Genomic DNA, 19,377 nt, shown 5'->3' on the forward strand with positions numbered 1-19,377 from the left:
AACCTTGAAAGGCAAGCTATGAAGATTCCTATACCAGTAGCAAGGGACATGCCCTATCACTTCGCCACACATGAGCAGTAAGGCTCAAGAGTGTCCCTAAGGTGACCGTTCCCTAACTTAAAACGTGTTCATGGGTAGAGATTTAGCATGCTAACAAGACATGCAGCTGCACTGCGCAGGCGCCAAGAAACCGCCTTCACATGCCTACATACAGCTTTTACCCTCACTAGCTCCCTTAAAAATCCAGCCCCAACCTCTCTCAAGGAGCCACCTAAACCTTTCCTCTCTTGGTGTTGGTTCCCTGTGCACAAGCTTAACAAACCTTTGCTTTTTGACTGAACTTTCTTGTGGTGATCTCTCAATTTCCATCCTGGGTGGTCACAAGAACCCAGGATGCCAGTAGCATTGCAGGTCCCTCATTTAGTGAATGAATTAAGTAAAATCTTTGATTCACATACACTTTTTATTTTACAAAAATCATGCACATAACTTTTTAAAAATTACTTTTAGCAGTACTGTGAGTTAACAATTGTTTCCTCTAAACCCAGAAGGCAGCATGATTAAAAGAGGGATGGTAACCCCTTCATCAGTAATAAAAAATTTCCTTCGAGAAAAGTTAGGCTTGTTGAAGGGGCTGAAACAGCCTAGGTGCATGCTGATCAAAGTCCCTAGGTGAGAATGTAAACCCAGAAAAATAAAAAGTGAGAAATATTTTTGAAATTCTGTGAAGAAAATGCATTATGACTTAGCAAATGATGGGAAGTACAATAAAAAAGCAATCAAATATAAAATTGCTTGGAGCTTCTTGTAGAGCAATTAGTGATACTATAGTATTGAAAGCTAAGATAGAGACATCAAGTCATTAAGAGGATTGTGGGTCCCAGATCTGGCTGTGATCCAGGCTCACAGCTAGGGGTAGGACTCTGGATTTAGAATGTTACATTAATATAGTAGGGTGCCTGCACCTAACTATGTAAACATGATTCAGCTTATCGTATCACGTATGTGTGGCAGAATGCCACTATTGTTCTTTGACATATGAAAGTTCATGCAGTCCCCTAGCATGGAAGCACACTCCCCACAATGAAGTTAGTGCCTGTCATTTCATTCTCATGTCAGCTCCTCGTGCATGCTTTCAAATGGGCATCTCAGCATCGAAACCTTCCCTTCTTGATCAGCTGTGCTCTAACGTATGTTGTAGCCAAGCTGGATGAGGTGAATATAGCCCCCAGCACTCTGGAAGGTCTCCAAGTGGAGGACAGGTGTCCCCTCCACCCCCCAGTGGTATCCCGTGGCCATGTAACTGGTTCACGTGGACGCCTCGGAGGATTGGAATGGAGTGAAGCCCCGTCCAGAGGACGGCGGGAGAGCCCTGAATGGATGCTGGAGGCACATGTCTGGACCACTCACAAGGAGGCAGTAGGTCCGGCATTCCTGGTAGTGCTGCGGCAGGCCAGCCTGGAGGTTCAGTACCAGGCTTAGTGAGCGCAGCAACTGCAACGTCAGGAAGAAGAGCTGGAAAGGCGGCTGGCAGAAGCGGAATGGATGCTGTGGGGCCCTGACAGGTCACTGCCATTGTCCTGGTCTGGGAGTCCACCGGCAATACTGTGGCAGGTGTGGCCAGTGAGATGGCGGCAGGTTGAAGTGGAACAGCTGTTGGCTCAGGAAGGTGGGCGGAGGGTGGGGGTGGGGGGCGTGCAGCAAGCTGGCAGCACCAACCCCCCAGGCTAAAAAGCATACCAGCTTGATCCAGTACACCCCAGCCAGTTCCTGACGAAACAGGTACAGCGGAGAGCCGGGGAGACAGTTCCAGGGTGGCCGCTGAGGCTGTGGGATGATGGGATAGAAGGGACTGAATTACCTCTGGAAGAGATGGCTCAGTTGGCTCCATAATGGTGATACCATCCCTCCGGCAGCGCCTCCAGAACGTGGCACTTCCGGCTCAGAGTGCGGGTAATCACTCACTGATTAATTGGCTCATGTTCACTGCCAGGACAGTCTGGGCTGACCTTGGGGAGCTACCAAAGACAGTGAGCAGATGGACCACATACTTAGATCTGGTCCAGATAATTCGAGAAATGGGCATGCGACAGATGATGTTTCGCACCCTGTATACTAGTCCCGATGAAGAAGTATTTACAGCCTGTATGAAAGACTTGACCTTGACCTCTGGCCCAGCCAGTACTTTTAGCACCATGGCAGCACTGTTGGCTCCTTACGTGCATAGGCAGACCCATGAAGTAAGTCCTCCATGGCTAGGTTGGGGGACGTGGACGTGAAACTCAAGGAGCATTCCACCCAAGTGCATGCTGTACAACCCCTTGCATTCCCAAACAAGCAGTGCACTGATGGAGACATGGCTAAAAAGGGAGAGCAGACCAGCCCTAGCCTGTTTTTGGCCATGAAAGTGAGCTGTGAGCAGATGTGGTTTGATCTCCTCGCGGCAGGGGTCACTGCAGAAAAGATTAAGCAGCGCTGTGGAATCGGCTGGCGCTGTGGAATCAGCTGTGCCCTAACCAGCAATTTGCCCTTATTCCCAGGAAATCCACAACCTGTGAGGTATAGCTAGACAATTATCTCCTTGTAGGGATTCAGTCATGACACCCTGTTGGCAAGGAAGCCGCTTGACCTGAGGCTGAGTGTGGGTGGGACTGACTATACATTGGTTCCCCCACAATATACAGAGGTTATTAGCCCTCGTGGACATGGGTGCCAACAAGCACCCTGCTTTATGGGAATCTGGACAAGTTTCCCAGACCCACTGCAACCACAGAAGGCTATGAGGGTCGAATCATTCATGTGCAGCAGGTCCCTGTGACACTGGGAATCAGCAGATTGCCTCCTCCAGCATACCAAGTGTACATATTCCCTATAAGGGAACACATTTTGAGGATTAATATTTTGCGAAGCATTACTATGAATATCACTGCTGGTGAATTCTGCCTTTGCATCCGGGGACGTCCACACCATGCCCCCTTGGTATTGCCCCAAGCAACCCAGGTAGTGAACACAAAACAGTATCACCTACGGGGCAGCCATGAGGAAATAGCATGGAAGAAGCCAGTGTCATTTGTCCTACTCATAACCCATACAACTCCCACGTGTGGCCAGTGAAGAAGCCTGACTGCTCCTGGCACATGACGGTTGACTATCAGGAGCTGAATAAGGTTATGCCACCCCTGCTTGCTGCCATGCCAAGCGTCACAGACATTATGGACCGGTTGTCACATGAACTTGGATGATACCATTATGTGATGGACTTGGCAAATGCCATTTTCTCTATTGCCATAGTCCCAGAAAGCCAAGAATAGTTTGCTTTCATTTGTGAAGAGCAGCAGAGGACACCCTTCATCCTTCCCCAGGGCTATCTGCACAGCCCTACCCTGTGCCACGGTCTTGTGGCTCAAGATTTAGAGCCATGTGGAAATGACCATCCACAGTGCACTTGTGTCATTACATCGATGATATAATGCTAACCTCTGATTCTCTTACAGAACTAGAAACAGCAGCGACCAGCTTGTGAAAAGCTCTCACCAACTGGATTTGGGTAGTCAACAAAGACAAGGTCCAGGGACCTGGGTTCTCTGTTAAATTCTTGAGAGTTGTCTGGTTGGGTCCAACAAAAGTAATGTCAGAGACAGTGATTTATAAGATACAGGCATATCCCCAACCTGAGACTGTGAAGCAGCTCCAAACCTATTTGGGACTGCTGGGTTTTGGAGAGTGTCCATCCCCCATTTGGCCTCCTTGATGTGACCCCTGCACTGTCTAGTGAAATGGAGTGCCTACTGGAATTGGACCCGTGAGATAGAAGAGGCCTTTATGGCTACAGAGCAAGCTGTAGCACAAGCTCAAACTCCACGAGGGAGATCCAGCCCTCCCATTCCTGCTTACAGTACAGGTGGATGATACAGGGTTTGGATGGGGCTTGTGGCAGAAACATGGTTCCCAGAAGGTGCTGACAGGCATCTAGTGTCAGTTATGAAATGGCATGGAAGCACGATATTTTCTAATAGAGAAGCAACTGGCTGCCATGTATGCAGCCCTTCTAGCCAGTGAGGCTATCACTGGCTCTAATCCCCCGTGGAGGAGTGGCTAAAGTCCTAGGTGAAGACTCCCTGTATGGGAATTGCACAGACCCCTGCACTGACCAAGTAAGGGGCATACCTGGAGCAGTGGGTGCAGTTCTCTGTGAGCCCCTCATCAGGTCCTATTGGGACAAGTCTCCGATGTAAATTTTCAAACTAACACATAATAATAGAAAGATAAAATCCCAAACACAAAACTGTTTCAAAAATTTAGAATCAGATACACAAGTTATTTCAGGATGTCAACCTAGGGTTACTAGATCTACATAAATGCAAAATATTAAAATATGCAAAACTCTCTTCTATAGCTAGTTCTGTGTTATAAGAGAATCTATTAGATGTTTTATTTAATATTGTTTATAAAAACAAAATTAGATTAAACCTAAAATAAAGCATTTGATTACTCCCAAATCCCTGGATTCTTTTACCAGGCATAGAAAAGTAAGTAACAAAATAACTCACACTCTAATTTTTAAACTGCTTCTAAGTCAAACACAAGATCTAATATCTATTTAGCCCAACCTCCAAATCATCTATATTACCAATTAAAGATATGATTTTTATCAATTGATTTATAATTTGACCTCCTTCTCCATTTTCTAAAAATTATTGAAAGTAGATTAATTGCAGTAAGAGCCAAACATTCCCAAAAGAGAGAAGTAAGAAATAAAGGAGAAAATAAAATTTATATTAAAAAATATTGATTAAAGCAAATAATGCTAAGGTAATTGGGTAAAAGTTAGTTCTAAGCATCCTAAAAACTAGGACCAAGAAGGAAGTACTATTGTACATATATAGCTATAACTGATAAACAGAAGTATATTACTTTATTGGGGAAAATGTTAATTCAGACTGTTAGTACTAAGAGAAATACAGGAGACTTAGAAAGAGGGCATGCAATTGCTTTATAAATATTGTATAAAGCTATTTCAAATGTTACATGTTTTCATTTCAGCAATCTATACCAGGAAATAATGCCAAAGCATTGTTCTATAAATGCATTCATAGTGGGGACGAGGAGATAATGTCAGGTGATGCAGTTCAGTTATTGAGTTTTCCATGTTCTTCAATATATGGTGCCCATTGAAGAGACACTGTATTCATCAAAACATCCCATTCCCAGAGAATTATAACTATAGAGTTATTCTATGTAATTTCTGAGTTCACAATTGGATATTTGTAGTGAAATGTGTTCCAGGTTATACATTACAAAATGCCAAGTTCCCCATGGGTAAAGAGCATTGCTTAAATGAAAGAAACATAAAAAAAAGAATAGGACATGTTGATGGGGATATAAAATGGCAATAGTGTTCTAACTATTATTTGACAGTAAGTATCAGGAGGCTTAAAAAAGTGAATAATTAATTTTGACTTAGCAATTCTACTTCTAGGATGTATCCTTAGGAAATAATTAAGAAAGTGGGCAAAGATTTGCTTACAAGGATATCAATTATCAAAGTCTTTATAGTAATGAAAAATCAGGAACAATCTAAACAACTAAACAATACAACAGTAATAAAATATACTAGATGATGTAGAGTTAACTCAGAACATAAGCCCTCCACATACTCAGAAGACTAATAGCTGCCCAGCCAGCAGTCTCTTCCTGCAGCTCCAACCAGCCATTGCTGAAGCATCCATGCCTCTTGAGTAATAAATGGCATTTCTCACCCCTCTGGTACTCCTGGTGATTTTTCTGGAATATCCAAACCCAGGTGCAAGTTCCAGGCCAGGCACTCTTGAGTTACAGATGGAAAATTATTAATCCATTAAAAATTCCTTGGTAAAAACATATTTGTATCCTAGAAATATGTTCAAATATATGTTGGTGTTAGAAAAAAAATAAGGAAATAGTTTCTTTCATAGGTTAGAGGGTTCATAAATTTGGCAAAGTCCTGTAGGAGAGATATTAGTTGGATTTATCAAAATTCTAAGTTTGGAGTGAGAGAAAAATGGCATAGATAATAGAGGCTTTGTTCGTCCCTTTTGCAACTAAATCAAAATTCTGACAGAAACATGGAGCAAATAGCAAGCAAAGTCACCTGGTATCTAGATGAACAGAAGCACTACAACTAGGGAAAGAAATAAGAAATCACCCTGCAAAGGTAGAAGGTAGGAGCAGGCGAAAATATGAGGTTGCCCCGTCCCGAGGGGCTAAGTGGGAGAGGGGCTGTGGCAGCTGCAGATTCCACTTAAAGGGGCCACATCCATAAGGAGACTTTCACAGTGAGGGACCTGCTTGCTCTGAGCATCAGCACCGGGTTGGTACCAGGGACTTGCAGGGGACACTGAGTTGTCAGAGAGAGAGCCAGAAGTGAAGCTTTCTTCTGGGCAGAAGTGCTAGCATTATCTATTGTTCTTCCACTGACCCCTCTCCTCTCCTAGTGTGGCCCACACCCAAAGAGGCCCACACTAAAACACATTATAATTAAAATGTCAAAGGTTAAATTCAAAGAGAGGTCTACAGCCATGCCACCCTGAACAAGCCCAATCCCATCTGATCTCAGAAGCTAAGCAGGGTTTGGCCTGATTAGTACTTGGATGGAAGACCACCTAAAATAAAAGATTGTAAACTGACAAGTTCCTTGCAATCTGTGAGGTCAACCAAGGGTTGACTCACTAAATAAATAAATGCATACATACATACATACATACATACATACATACATACATACATACACACACACACACACATATATATATATATATATATATATATATATATATATATATATACACATAGAGAGAATCTTAAAAGCAGCAAGAGAAGAGCAGTTAGTTACCTACAATGGAACACCCATAAGACTGGCAGCTGATTTCTCAGAAGAAACTATGTAGGACAGAAAGGCTTGGCAAAAAAAAAAAAAAAATTTACTTGATGAAAACCAAGGATCTACAACCAAGAGTACTTTATCCTGCAAAGCTATCATTTAGAGTCGAAGGACAGATAAAGAGCTTCCCAGACCAAAATAAGCTAAAGGGATTTATCAACACCAAGCCAGTATTACAGGAAATGTTGGAGGGACTTCTTTTAGAAGAAGAAAAAAACATGTATCAAAAACATGAATAAATAATGGTAATAACTACATTCCTAACAACAAATACCTCAAATGGAAAAGAATTAAGGCCTCTCACCAAAAGATAGGGTGGCCAAATGGATAAGAAAACAAGACTCCTACATATGCTGCCTACAAGGGACTCACTTCAGATTAAAAGACACACACAGACTAAGGACGGGGATGGAAAAAGCTATTGCCTTGATGGACCTAGAGGGTGTTGCACTGAATGAAATAAGTCAGATAGAGAAAGACGAATATCACATAATTTCACATATAAGTGGAATCTAAAGAACAAAATAAACAACAACAACAAGGGAAATAAACCCTTATACAGAGAATATTTAGAGGGATATTAGATGTGAGGGTGTTTGGGGGAGCAGTGAAAAAGGGCAAAGGGAATAAGAAGTACAAATGGATAGTTACAAAATAGACATGGAGATATAAAGTGTAGCATAAGGAAAATAGTTAATAATGTAATAAATATGTAAGGAGAAAGAAGGGTACTAGATTTAGTGGAGTGATCAGTTTGTGAGTTATATAGGTCTCTAATCACTATGCTGTAAAACTGAAACAGATATTATTGTATGCCAACTATAAATTTAAAAACACGTTGAATTGTACAATGTAAATACAAGCAAAAAATTATCTATTATATTTTGATAAAGCCAAAAAAATTTTTTTATCTTAAATTTGTAAACCTTATGGAGCAGCAAGTCTATTTATGGGAAATATGTCCTGAGGGAATACACACAGATTAACTGTATGTATGCATCTGTTCATTGTTGTGTTGTTGTAATGACCAAAACCATGATTGGTCTAAATGTTCATAAATAGGTATGGTGGTTTTAAAATATATTTATAAATTCATAGACACTTTCTTCCATCAAGAGAGGGGGTCTATGCCTGCTCTCTTGAAATCCAGGTGGGCTTATGAATACTATGACCAATAAAATACAACAGAAGTGACGTTATGTGTACTTCCAAACCTAGGCGAGAAAAGGCTATGTATCTTCTGCCTGGTTCTCTTAGGATACTTACCTTTCAAGCCCTTAGCCATCATATAAAAAGTCTGACTACCCTCAAGCTGTAGCAATGTGAGGAAGCTCAGACCACACAGAGAGGTAAGTGCTGTGGACAAGAGCCAATACCAACCAGCAGGTATATGAGTGAAAACACCTATCCAATGAATTCATTCCACAGTTATTGAGTCACTACAGCTATTGGGTCTTCTCAGATAGCATGTATCAGAGACAAGTCAACCTCACTATTCTCTGTTGGAATTTTTAACCCACAGAGTGAGCACAACAAGATGGTATTTTACATGACTAAGTTTTAAAGTAGTTTTTTTGTGCCGTATTGGTAACCAAAATAAGGCATTGGGTAAATAAAATACGGTATACTCACAGAAGGAAACACTATGCAGCTATTAAAAAGTAAAAGATGGAGTAGTTTTAGTGCAATACATATAATATGACTCTGTTAGTTGTTCTTTATTTTTATTATCGTCCATCTTTATTGAGGTATAATAGACAATTATGATCCAGTTTATTAAACGAGAAATACAACTAAACACTGCATGTGATTCTTACAAACTTTCCAGAAAGTAATTTGGCAGTATCCAAAATGGTAGACTCATTGATTCTTCTTGTAGAAATATATCTTAAATTAATTTTAAAAATTCATATGTAAGTCCCTCTCACTCTCTGCCTCTGAGAGGAGGCCATACTGCCTGTGGAGTGTTACCCCTTTGCTAATAAACTTTACTTTTGAATCTAACTTTAGCGTGTGTGTTGAATTCTTTCTACACTCTCCGCCAAAAGGACCCTCTTCTCTCTGGGCAGGGCTTGGTCACCCTACCACATGGAGAAATTTGTCCTGTCCTTCATCATCTTTTCTGACAACCACTAAGGGACCAAAGGACATAAATGTGTCCCACCTAAGTTCACCATGGCTGAGAGCAACTGGGATGTATTTCCCTATGCTGTGCGCAGATCAATTGGCCTTGGGCAAATTGTTGATGCCATTTCTAGGGGCCTGGTAAGAGACTTGTTCTCTAACCAAGCAGGAGTCCACTGGTCCTATCTACCTTCTCTTCCTACTTTTCTTCCTCTAACTTCCCTGACTCAGCATCACCATTAAAATTTCAGAGAAGACCTGCTGAAGGAGCCCTTCCAAACTTCAAATTAAAAGATTACTCAGCACCTTTTGCCCACAGCAGGATGAGTAAGCCCCTACGGGACTCATCTGTTCCTCCTTCTAGGCCCCTTACTTTCATTTTCGCTGGGGGCTCACAACCAGGGAACCAGTGGGCTGCAGAAGCTTCCCCAGGCTTACTCCCCGATTTTGCCCTTAGCCTTTCCCTCCTTCCCTCCCCTCTCCTGTGGGAACTCTAATAGGGAGGAGGAGGAGTCACAGTAGCACCTCTACTGAACTCATTTTTCAATTGGCTCTGGGACACCAGAGAAATCTCAGAGTGGGCCAAAATCACTCAAAGGTGAGCACTGGTCCAGCTCCAACTGCATCTGGTTCTTTGGCCTGTGTCCCCTACAGTGCGAGACTTTTTCAGGTAGTTCCCGCCCCTGCCCCCCCCCCCGCCCCCCGCTGCCTGAAAAGCTAGCCTTCTTTTGCTATTCCTGAATCTGTGTGTCTCTCTGTCTCTTTAGCTTGGAGCCTCAGGTAAATGCCTGCACACTCTCAGGGCAGTGACAGGCCTGGACCCATGCTGCCATTCCCCCTCTGGTAGCAGGGGCTAAAGACCCCTACCTACATAGACCCCTACCTACATCCCTCGTGTTGGAGCTGCAGATAAACCCCTGTGCACACTCATGGCAGTAGTGGGCCCAGACCCTTATTGCAATCGCCCCTTCTAGCAGCGGCAGGCCCAGATCGGTGCTGCTGTACCCCCTTCAGCCTTCCCAGGCAGCACTGCACTACGGGGCACACGCGCACTCCTCTCAGAGGGTGGAGTAATGCGATTTCAGATTCAGGCAGGGCTAGGATTGTGTTCCCTAGTATCTTAAAGGTTAAGTTGGAATGCTTTTACCCAGGGTGCCCAGGTTCAATTCCTGGTAAGGGAAGAATATTTTTCTTCCTTCCTCCAGCGCGGCGTGGGCACCTCCAGCTTGTGCCCTGCAGGGAAGGCAGGCACCGCAGCCCCATGGCCCAGCTATTAGTGAAACATGCAGCAGCAGCAATTACTTGCAGCAAGGATCTGCAGGGGCCCCTCCTCCTCCCAAACTAACAGTGGGAGGGAGACCAAGAAGTTTGGCCTGTAAACAGTTCACTAAGCTACAATACTATCCTACAATTAGATCTTCTTTTCAAGAAACAGGAAAAATGGAAAGAAGTCCTCCATGTACAAGCTTCAATGCTCCCTTACCAAGACTCAGACTGATCAGATGGCTCAATGATAGGAGCCTTCCTGGAGATCTCAAAATAATCAGGAACTTAGGGGAGACTGAGTTCTCTGGGGACCCTATCTCTTTCATTGCTCCCTGAAGAAACTAAATATGCATCCTCAGGGAAGTTACAAATACTGAGGATGAGGAAATAATAAGAGTATGTGCATGACCTCTGATCTATATTTGTCAGTGATATATATATATAATACTGTGGTTGAGTTAAGAATTCTAATTATGATGGAAAGAGAAATGTATATTTTTGATAACAGAAGGTATAAAGTATGGAGATATATTTTGAAGGAAATCGAAGGAAAGGTGTTTGTCTTAAAGTTGGTTATTTCTGAATGAGTGAGAAGAGGCAAACTAAAGGGATGAGGGAAGTTGTAGAAGGTATGGGAAGAGAAATCCGGAGAGGAAATTTTATATGTGATTAAGCTAAACAAGATTGGAAATTTAAATGTCAAAAGTAAGCTAATACAAAATTAGAATTGTGTTTTAATGTTTCTTAGACTATTGGTCTGCTACTGATGTTATGGGAAAGTTTTCTGAGTAGAAAACAAGGATTCTGTACTTCATCAAAATAGTTTTCTGTGTATTATGTTGTCTTAACCAGTTTTCTGAGGCTTTTAGAAAACATACTAACATTGGCCCAAAGTCTAATGGAAGCTAGACATGTCTGGCTATACATTTCATAACTCGGGCTGTGCCTAATATTTAAAGGAAGCTCCAAAAGTTGAGGCCTGGACCCCAAACTCCACAGGTTGCCTTGGGGCCAGAGGTCTTTCAGGTGTCCAATAACTGGGACCAAGCAGAGAAGAAAACAAAATACAAAAAGGTGCAAATTTTAGATGTCATAATACAGAGACTATCTCAAGGTGACCCTAGACAATAAAAATCTTTCAGTCCTGGAGGGCCTCGACTTTAGGTGGCTATGGTTGGCATCCTCGGGACTGGGGCATAATCAATGCACAAATTACAGGAAGAAAGGCCACTGGAAGGGTGAGTGTCCGTCCAGCCCTGGGAAGCCAGGGAGGGGAAGACCTCATAAGCCCTCTCCCCTCATAGCAAGCCTCTCATGAGGGGGCTGCTCCTTCCACCAACAACAGAGGCCAAAGTGCTCACAGGTTCCAGTCCTAGAGAAATCCATTGCAATCACAACAGTGGAGCCTCAGGTCACCCTCGATATGGCAAGGAAGAAAAACTGAATTTTTCCTAGATATCAGAGCTACTCTCTCTGTTCAGGCCCATCCCATAGGTCTCTCTCCAACGCTAATTATACAGTGACAGGAATAAATAGCCAACTTAAGATAATTTACTTTTCCCATTTTGAGACCGGGACTAGCAATGAAATTTCCTGCTGCATGTTAGGACCAGGGTCAGGTTCAGAGAATGCCTCCTCCCAGGAAATGGGACAAAGTCAGAAAGGGGGCAACCCCCTTGCCCATCACAGAAAGCATGTTTCTGAGGAATCTAAGGCTAAATCATTCGTAGATGACCCACCTCTGTGTCAAGGTTTCCTATCAAGCAGAACAGCACCCTCCCTGCGATCTATTGAAAGTCAGCTCTCAATGCAAACAGAAAGGTCCCCACCTAGTTTTAAGTAAGTCAACTGCTGTCAAACACAAGGAATCAACATCTGGGTGCATTTGTCTTGAATTAAACCAGTCTCTTATGAGCCTTCAGAGGTTCCTCCAGAAAATAAAATGGGAAGTGCAGCCTATGGAAGATCTTAAGCTCTTGTTCTGGAAAATAGATAAGCCCACATGTCCCAGGGAATCAGGAGACTTTACTGAATAATTATTCTTCAGCCCGGTGTCCATGCCTCTAGTCTCTTCAAAATGATTCAGTTTATTCTCACTAGATGTCTTTATCTTTAATTAACAAACTCCCATTGAAAAGTAACTTCATTGTCAATTGCCTCTACTATTAATTTTAACTTTTGTCTTGTCAATCTTTTCGCTAAATTTACATCTTCTGGGTTGCAAGTCTTTTTACTACTTTTGCATGCCGGAATGACCTCATGTCTCTGCTTCCAGGACCCAGAGATTTTTTTTGAGATAGGCGGGGACTATAGCCCTATCTCAGCTTTGAAGAGGTTACAGAAGACAGGCCTTCCCTCAACATCCCCTTAAAAACAAGGGAATAAAATCTCTGAGGGGGAAATAATGTAAAGAGGAAAAAGAGAATTAACATATTAATCAAGCTATATTCAGAGACTACAATATGCTGATCAGCCAGGCCAGGAGGACACCTGCAGAACAAAGGAAGATTTCTACTGGTATTGCTAACAACTCATTCCCCACACTTGTGAAAGGGAAACAGGAACAAGAGAGTCCTTCAGTGGCTGCCCTACACAAAATAAAATCATTCAATCTCTATGGCTAAAACCTTGGGGAACCCATGGATTAAAGGCTGGGAACTGCCAGCAGGCTTTTCAGGATACATACTCTTTCCCTTTCCCTTCTCCACTGTATGTCTATATCAAAAGAAATGGGAACTAAAGAATGATACGTAAACTGAATTCCACTAACAGAATCCCTCACACTTTCTGCCTCTGAGAGGAGACCACATTCTGCCTGTGGAGGGTTACTTCTTTCCTAAAATTTTTCTTTTGACTCAAAAAAAAAAAAAAATTCATATGTAATCTCAGAATTATTACTTGAAGGCCAACTAAAAACAATCACCTCTGAATAAAAGAATCAAGCAAGAAAGAGAAAGAAAACAAAAACAAGGGAAAAGTGTGATAACCACAAGTGTGAAGATAATTTTTTTAAAATGCTACCAAAAAGTAAAATCTGGAGAAAAGAGATTACATTTTTTGGAAAGCATAAATTATCAAATTTACTAAAAGAAAATCAAATATCTAAATAATCATGTTAGAAACTAAAAAAGGTTTTGTTGTGGGATTCTCAAACAGAGAGACAAACACCAAGGCTATAAGCAGGAAGCAGTGTTTATTGAAGCAGACACCAGCTCAGTGGATTCTTATCCAAAGGCTGAGCCTCGACCATAACATGGCTGGCAGTTTTACACAATCTTGTACTTCTGCATTCCTACACAGCTATAGATATTCCACATAAAGAAGGAGAACCTAAGGAGAACACTGATTGGCTGCCAAACTGTAAGGAAACCGGCTTAATCATTTAAGCAGTTTTTCGGACTGCTGCATCAGCCAGAGAGTCCTGGAAAAGGGGGCAAAGTCAGAAACTAACTGGTTCAAGCAGGAAATGTTCACTCAGGGTCAGGCTGCCACAGTCTCACTGCTGCTTCCATAAAAATTGTCAGGCACAAAGAGTTTTGCAGTTAAGTGCAGTCAAGAGAAATTAAATTAAATTTTCTCTTGTATCGGAATATTGGTTATTTAATTTTCTTTTTTCACTATTCTATATTTTCTAACTGTCCTACTTTACAAATACATTTTTATATTATTAACATAATTAATGTTAGGTATCATAATATAATTAAAATTTATTAAAAATTTGGAGGAATCTAATTGAAATCTTAAAAGTGGGAATATGTGATTTTTTACTTTATGAAGTTTTAAAATCAGTGAAAGACATGCTAATTAGGGGATGTTGAGATCTTTAGAAAGAGATGAAAATAGCAATGTAGCCTGCCCCTTAGGCCAAAGTGCCTGGACAAGCAATTAGGCCTCTTCCTCAGAAAGGCTGGAGGTGTGTTTCAGTCAGTCTACTCTGGAGTTGATTCTCTGGTGTTCTGGCCTTCAGAGCCAGGCAATCAAGGGGAGACCCCTAGACTGCAGCTGCAAAAACCAAAGAGCCAGATGTAAAAACCAGGGCACTAGAATTTGTGTAAAAAGCTCCCCTCCAAGAGATACTGGCATTGTGGACCATGGCAGAGGGAGAGTGTGAAAACAATGACCGCTGGGGTGGGGAGGAAGAGGAATCTAGGGTTTAAAAAAAATAAAATAAAATAAAATAAAAAGGCTCCCTCCCACTAGTTTTAGCAAGGTATTGCCACAGTATGAAAATATGGTGCCCACCAGTACTGTCTCTGAAGAGTACCCCAACAGGCCCCTGTCTCTTCGGCTGATGCTTTTAAGAGTAGCAAAAGAATCTTTCACATAAAGTCTGGCACTTTTTAAACAACAGCTTCTGCGCTGGGCTCTGGGCAGGGGAGCTTATACATACTTCCCTCATCTCTTCCGGAGAGGCCCCTTCTGGTAAGGCGCTGTTTTTAAAAAACACAAGCTGCAAGCAGAATTCCTCTAAAGATTAGCATGTCTATGTACAAGAAGCTATTAACCTGAGTGCCATGGGAACAAAGCAGGCTTAAATAAGATGGAGGCAGAGAGGTCTAGCATTTCACTTGGTAACATTGTAACTGGAAGTGTCTACCTTTTGATCACCTTCACCCATCTTGGCCATCCTCCCACCTCCTCACACACACACCCCCCACTGACCCTGGCAACCATCGATCTGTTCTCCATATCTTTGAGCTCAGGATTTTTTTCTTTTTTTAGATTCCACATATAATTGAGATTATGTGGTACTTTTCTGTCTTTCTCTGACTCATTTCACTTAGCATAATACACTCTAGGTCCATCAATGTCCCAAATGGCAAGATTTCCCTCTTTTTTTGTGGCTGATTAATATCTCATTGTGTATATATACCACATTTTCTTATTCCATTCATCCATCGATAAACACAGGTTGGTGTGAAATAACATCTTATTGTTGTTTTAATCTGCATTTCCCTAATAATTCGTGACCTTGAGCACCTTTACAACCTGTTGACTGCCTGTCACTCTTGATCTTTTTGAAACAAATAAGGAGCAATAAATAAAAGATTGTGTGATAGAAAATAAATATGGCCTTAAGATTTAAAGAATTGTTTTTTTAATTAGAAAATAAAATACGAATGAATCCTTGAAATCTAGACATAAGTCAATATGAGTGTGAGACTTAGAGAATCTTTACTAAAGTTTGTCTTTACTCATTCTACTGTACTCTGTGGTTAGAATTAAGATAATAAAGTTAATATAGGATACTGGAAAGGAGCTATGAGTTTGCTGTTCTGGGTTAAGTCCCCATGGTCCAAAATTTGGTCCTCAAGGATACACATTAAAAGTTCAATTTTATAAGATAAATATCACTTTTAAGGGTGACCAGTCTTTTACAGAATTAATCACCCCAATTGAAGTCTCAGGAGACTAATACATTATTAACCAAAGTTCCGGTTTATTGAATAATAGTAAATGCTATTCTCGTCTAAAATGACATTAAATGAAAATAGAATCCTAACAAAGGAAGTTTGAAGAATGTTTATCTAAGTCAGTAGTTCTCAAGTGGATGCAACCCCTCATCTCTACACACACAGTGGAAATTTGGCAATATCTAGAGATATTTGGGGTGTCACAGCTTGGGCTGGGAGAAGGCAGGAGTTGCTATTGGGTAGAAGGCAAGGATATAGCTAAGCATTCTACAATGCACAGGAGAGCTCCCCACAACAAAGAATTATCTGGTCCTAAATGTCAATAATGCCTGGATTGAGAAACTCTGATCAAGTCTATGAAAAAGCCATAAGAACACTTCTCAAGTAGCATAGTGCTTATGTTCAATAGAGTATATTATTATTTATGTATGGTACCTTTTCTAGGCTTTCTAAAAATCATCTCCTTCCCCACAGGCCTTATGCAGAGTTGAGTTTTTCTCATTTTCATCACATCTCTTTATGACTTCCCTAAGATTACATCCTACTTATTTATGTTCAAACTGAGAGTCTCTAAATATTCTCAGCCACACATTTACAATTAATTTTTGGACCATTTCTTTTACAATCCAAAATAGTTAATATTCATCCTTTTTTTTTTTTCACTTCTAGTTTCATTACTGGAGATGTCAAATTATTTCTGATTTCAGCTTATTTTGCTTTCATATATATGCATATGTATAATATGTAAAAAAGAAAAATTTTATCGGATCTACTATAATTTCGTTTTTGCTGAGTGAAATAAATTTTATCATTTTAGTTCTGGTTATCATACTGTATTAACACAAGAACCCTTTAGTAAAATAATTCATATTCACAGTTCTTAGGTTAGTCTACACCCCATAACAATCAATTTATTAAATAAACACCTTTTAACTTTTGTCAAATATTTCCCATCAGTTCTTGATAAATGAATTTAGTAAAGTAGCAGGACTGAAAATTCATATTCAGAAATTGGTTACACTTTTATACATCAATAAGAACTATCAGGAAGACAAATTAAGAAAATAATACCATTTACAATTACATAAAAAAAATAACAAAATACTGAGGAATAAATTTAACTAAGGAGGAAGATGACCTATACTTGAAAAACTGTAAGACAATGGAGAAAGAAATTGAAGAAGAAAGAAAGAAATGGAAGCATATACTGTGGCTCATGGATAGGAAGAATTAACATTGTTAAAATGTCCATACTACCCAAAGCAATCTACAGAATAAGTGCAATCCCTGTCAAAATACCAATGACATTTTTCACATAACTAGAACAAATGATCCTAAAATTTATATGGAACCACAAAAGATCCTAATAGCCACAGCGATTTTAAGAACAAAGAACAAAGTTGGAGCTATCACACCACCTGATATCAAACTATACTACAAGGCTACAGTAATCAAAACAGCATGGCACCAGCATTAAAAACTGACACATGGAACAGAATAGAGAGCCCAGAAATAAACCCACACTTATATGGTCAATTAATCTATGACAAAGGAGGCAAGAATATATAGTATGGTAAAGACAGTCTCTTCAACAAATCATGCTGGGAAAACTGGACAGATAGATGCAAAAAATGAAACTGGATTAATTTCTTATACAACATACACGAATAAACTCAAAATAGATTAAAGACTTAAATGTAAGACCTCAAACCATTAAACCTCTAGAAAGCATAGGCTGTAAACTCTTTGACATCACTTCTAGTAATAATTTTTTTGAATGTCTCCTCAGACAAAGGCAACAAACAAAAAAATGGGACCACATCAAACTAAAGAGGTTTTATACAGTGAGGTGAACCACTGACAAACCAAAAAGACAACCTACTGAATGGGAGAAGATGTTCACCAATGATACATCTGAGAGGGGTTAATATTCAAAACATTTAAGGAACTCATATAACTTAACACCAAAAAGACAAACAATGTGACTTACAAATGAGCAGAAGACCTGAATAAACATTTCTCCAAAGAGGACATACAGATGGGCAATAGACATATGAAAATATGTTCACCATCAGGGAAATGTAAATTAAAACCACAATGAGATACCACCTCACACCTGTCAGAATGGCTATCATAAATAAATCAACAAATAACAAGTGTTAGTGAGGATGAGGAGAAAAGGAAACACTTGTGCACTGTTGATGGGATTGTAAATTGTTGCAGGCTACGGAAAACAGTTCAGAGATTCCAAAAAATTAAAAATAGAACTAGCATATGACCCAGCAATTCCACTTCTGGGTATTCATTTGAAGAAACACAAAATGCTTATTTGAAAAGACATACGCACTGCAAAGTTCATTGCAGCATTATTTACTATAGTCAAGAAAGGAGGCAACCTAAATGTCCATCAATAGACAAATGGATAAAGAAGAGATGGTACATACATACAATGGAATATTACTCAGCCATTAAAAATAAAATTTTGTCATTTGGGACAACATTGATGGACCTAGACTGTATTATGCTAAGTGAAATCAAGTCAGGCAGAGAAAGACAAATATTATATGATTTAATTTATATGTGGAATGTAAAAAACAAATGAACAAACAAAACAGAATGTCACTTACAAACATAGAGAACATTTTGATGGTTACCAGATGAGAGGGGAGGTTAGAGGGATGGGTGAAAAAGGGGAAGGGATTTAGATGTGCAAATTACCAGTTATAAAAACAGTCATGAGGGAATATAGTCACCAATATTGTAATAACTGCATATTGTGTCAAATGAGTAGTAGACTTATCAAGGTGATCACTTCATATGTTATATAAATGTCCTATTATTATGTTGTACAACTGAAACTAATACACTACTTTATGTCAACTGTAATTGAAAAATATTTTTTATTATTAATGAAAAGGAATATATATATTTCCCATTAGTTCTAAACTATTTGTAAAGTTGGTTGGATATTTTCTTTTAGTTGTGAAACTCAGTTTGAAGAAAATGCTCGGTGACTTATATTTTAAAATAGTAGAAAGTAAAAAAAAGGTTTTCATTTCAATATTTTCTCAGAATAAAAACATTTTAATTACATAAATATTATCTTCAGGCTGAGTCCCAACTGATCTTCAGGGCTACAGGTTCAGCCCACAGGTTAGCTCATTCTGGCCAAATAGCCCTGGGCCACAGGACTGATTTTAGCAAGTAATCTTCTGTGTAGTAGTCATATTTATTGTATCAGCTCTCAAAAGGTTATTTTACAAACCAGTCTTTTGAGCAGGATCAGTCACATAATTTGCAGGGTCCAGTGCAAATGAAAATATGGGTCCCTCGTTCAAAAACTATTAACAATAAGATACAGAAAAGAATTCAATAGAGCAGGGAATTAAACCAAATGCAAGACCTTCTCAGTCAAGAACCCTGGTCTACCGTACAGGTTAAATCACTCTGCCAGTTCAAATATTATTGCAATCTATCAGTTTAGCTGTTGGTTAAAAAAATAATAAGTTTTTTGTTATCACAATCTTCTCAACACGCATGGCACATTGACAATCGATTTGGTTAACTCAAGTAAAGGAAGCAGAAGTTCAAAGGAACATTTGTTGTAAGTCATAATTAACAACTATTATTCAATTCAACTAACTTTCATTGAGA

At 40.1% G+C, this 19,377-nt stretch overlaps 1 pseudogene; it reads left to right on the forward strand.

Moving 5' to 3' along the window:
- The first annotated feature begins 1,892 nt into the window (after nucleotides 1-1,892).
- LOC118609299 lies at nucleotides 1,893-2,818 on the forward strand (annotated as a pseudogene).
- Nucleotides 2,819-19,377: the final 16,559 nt, after the last annotated feature.

This window comes from Rousettus aegyptiacus, unplaced genomic scaffold (genome assembly GCF_014176215.1).
Source record: "Rousettus aegyptiacus isolate mRouAeg1 unplaced genomic scaffold, mRouAeg1.p scaffold_m13_p_11, whole genome shotgun sequence".
In the NCBI taxonomy this organism is placed as follows: domain Eukaryota; kingdom Metazoa; phylum Chordata; class Mammalia; order Chiroptera; family Pteropodidae; genus Rousettus; species Rousettus aegyptiacus.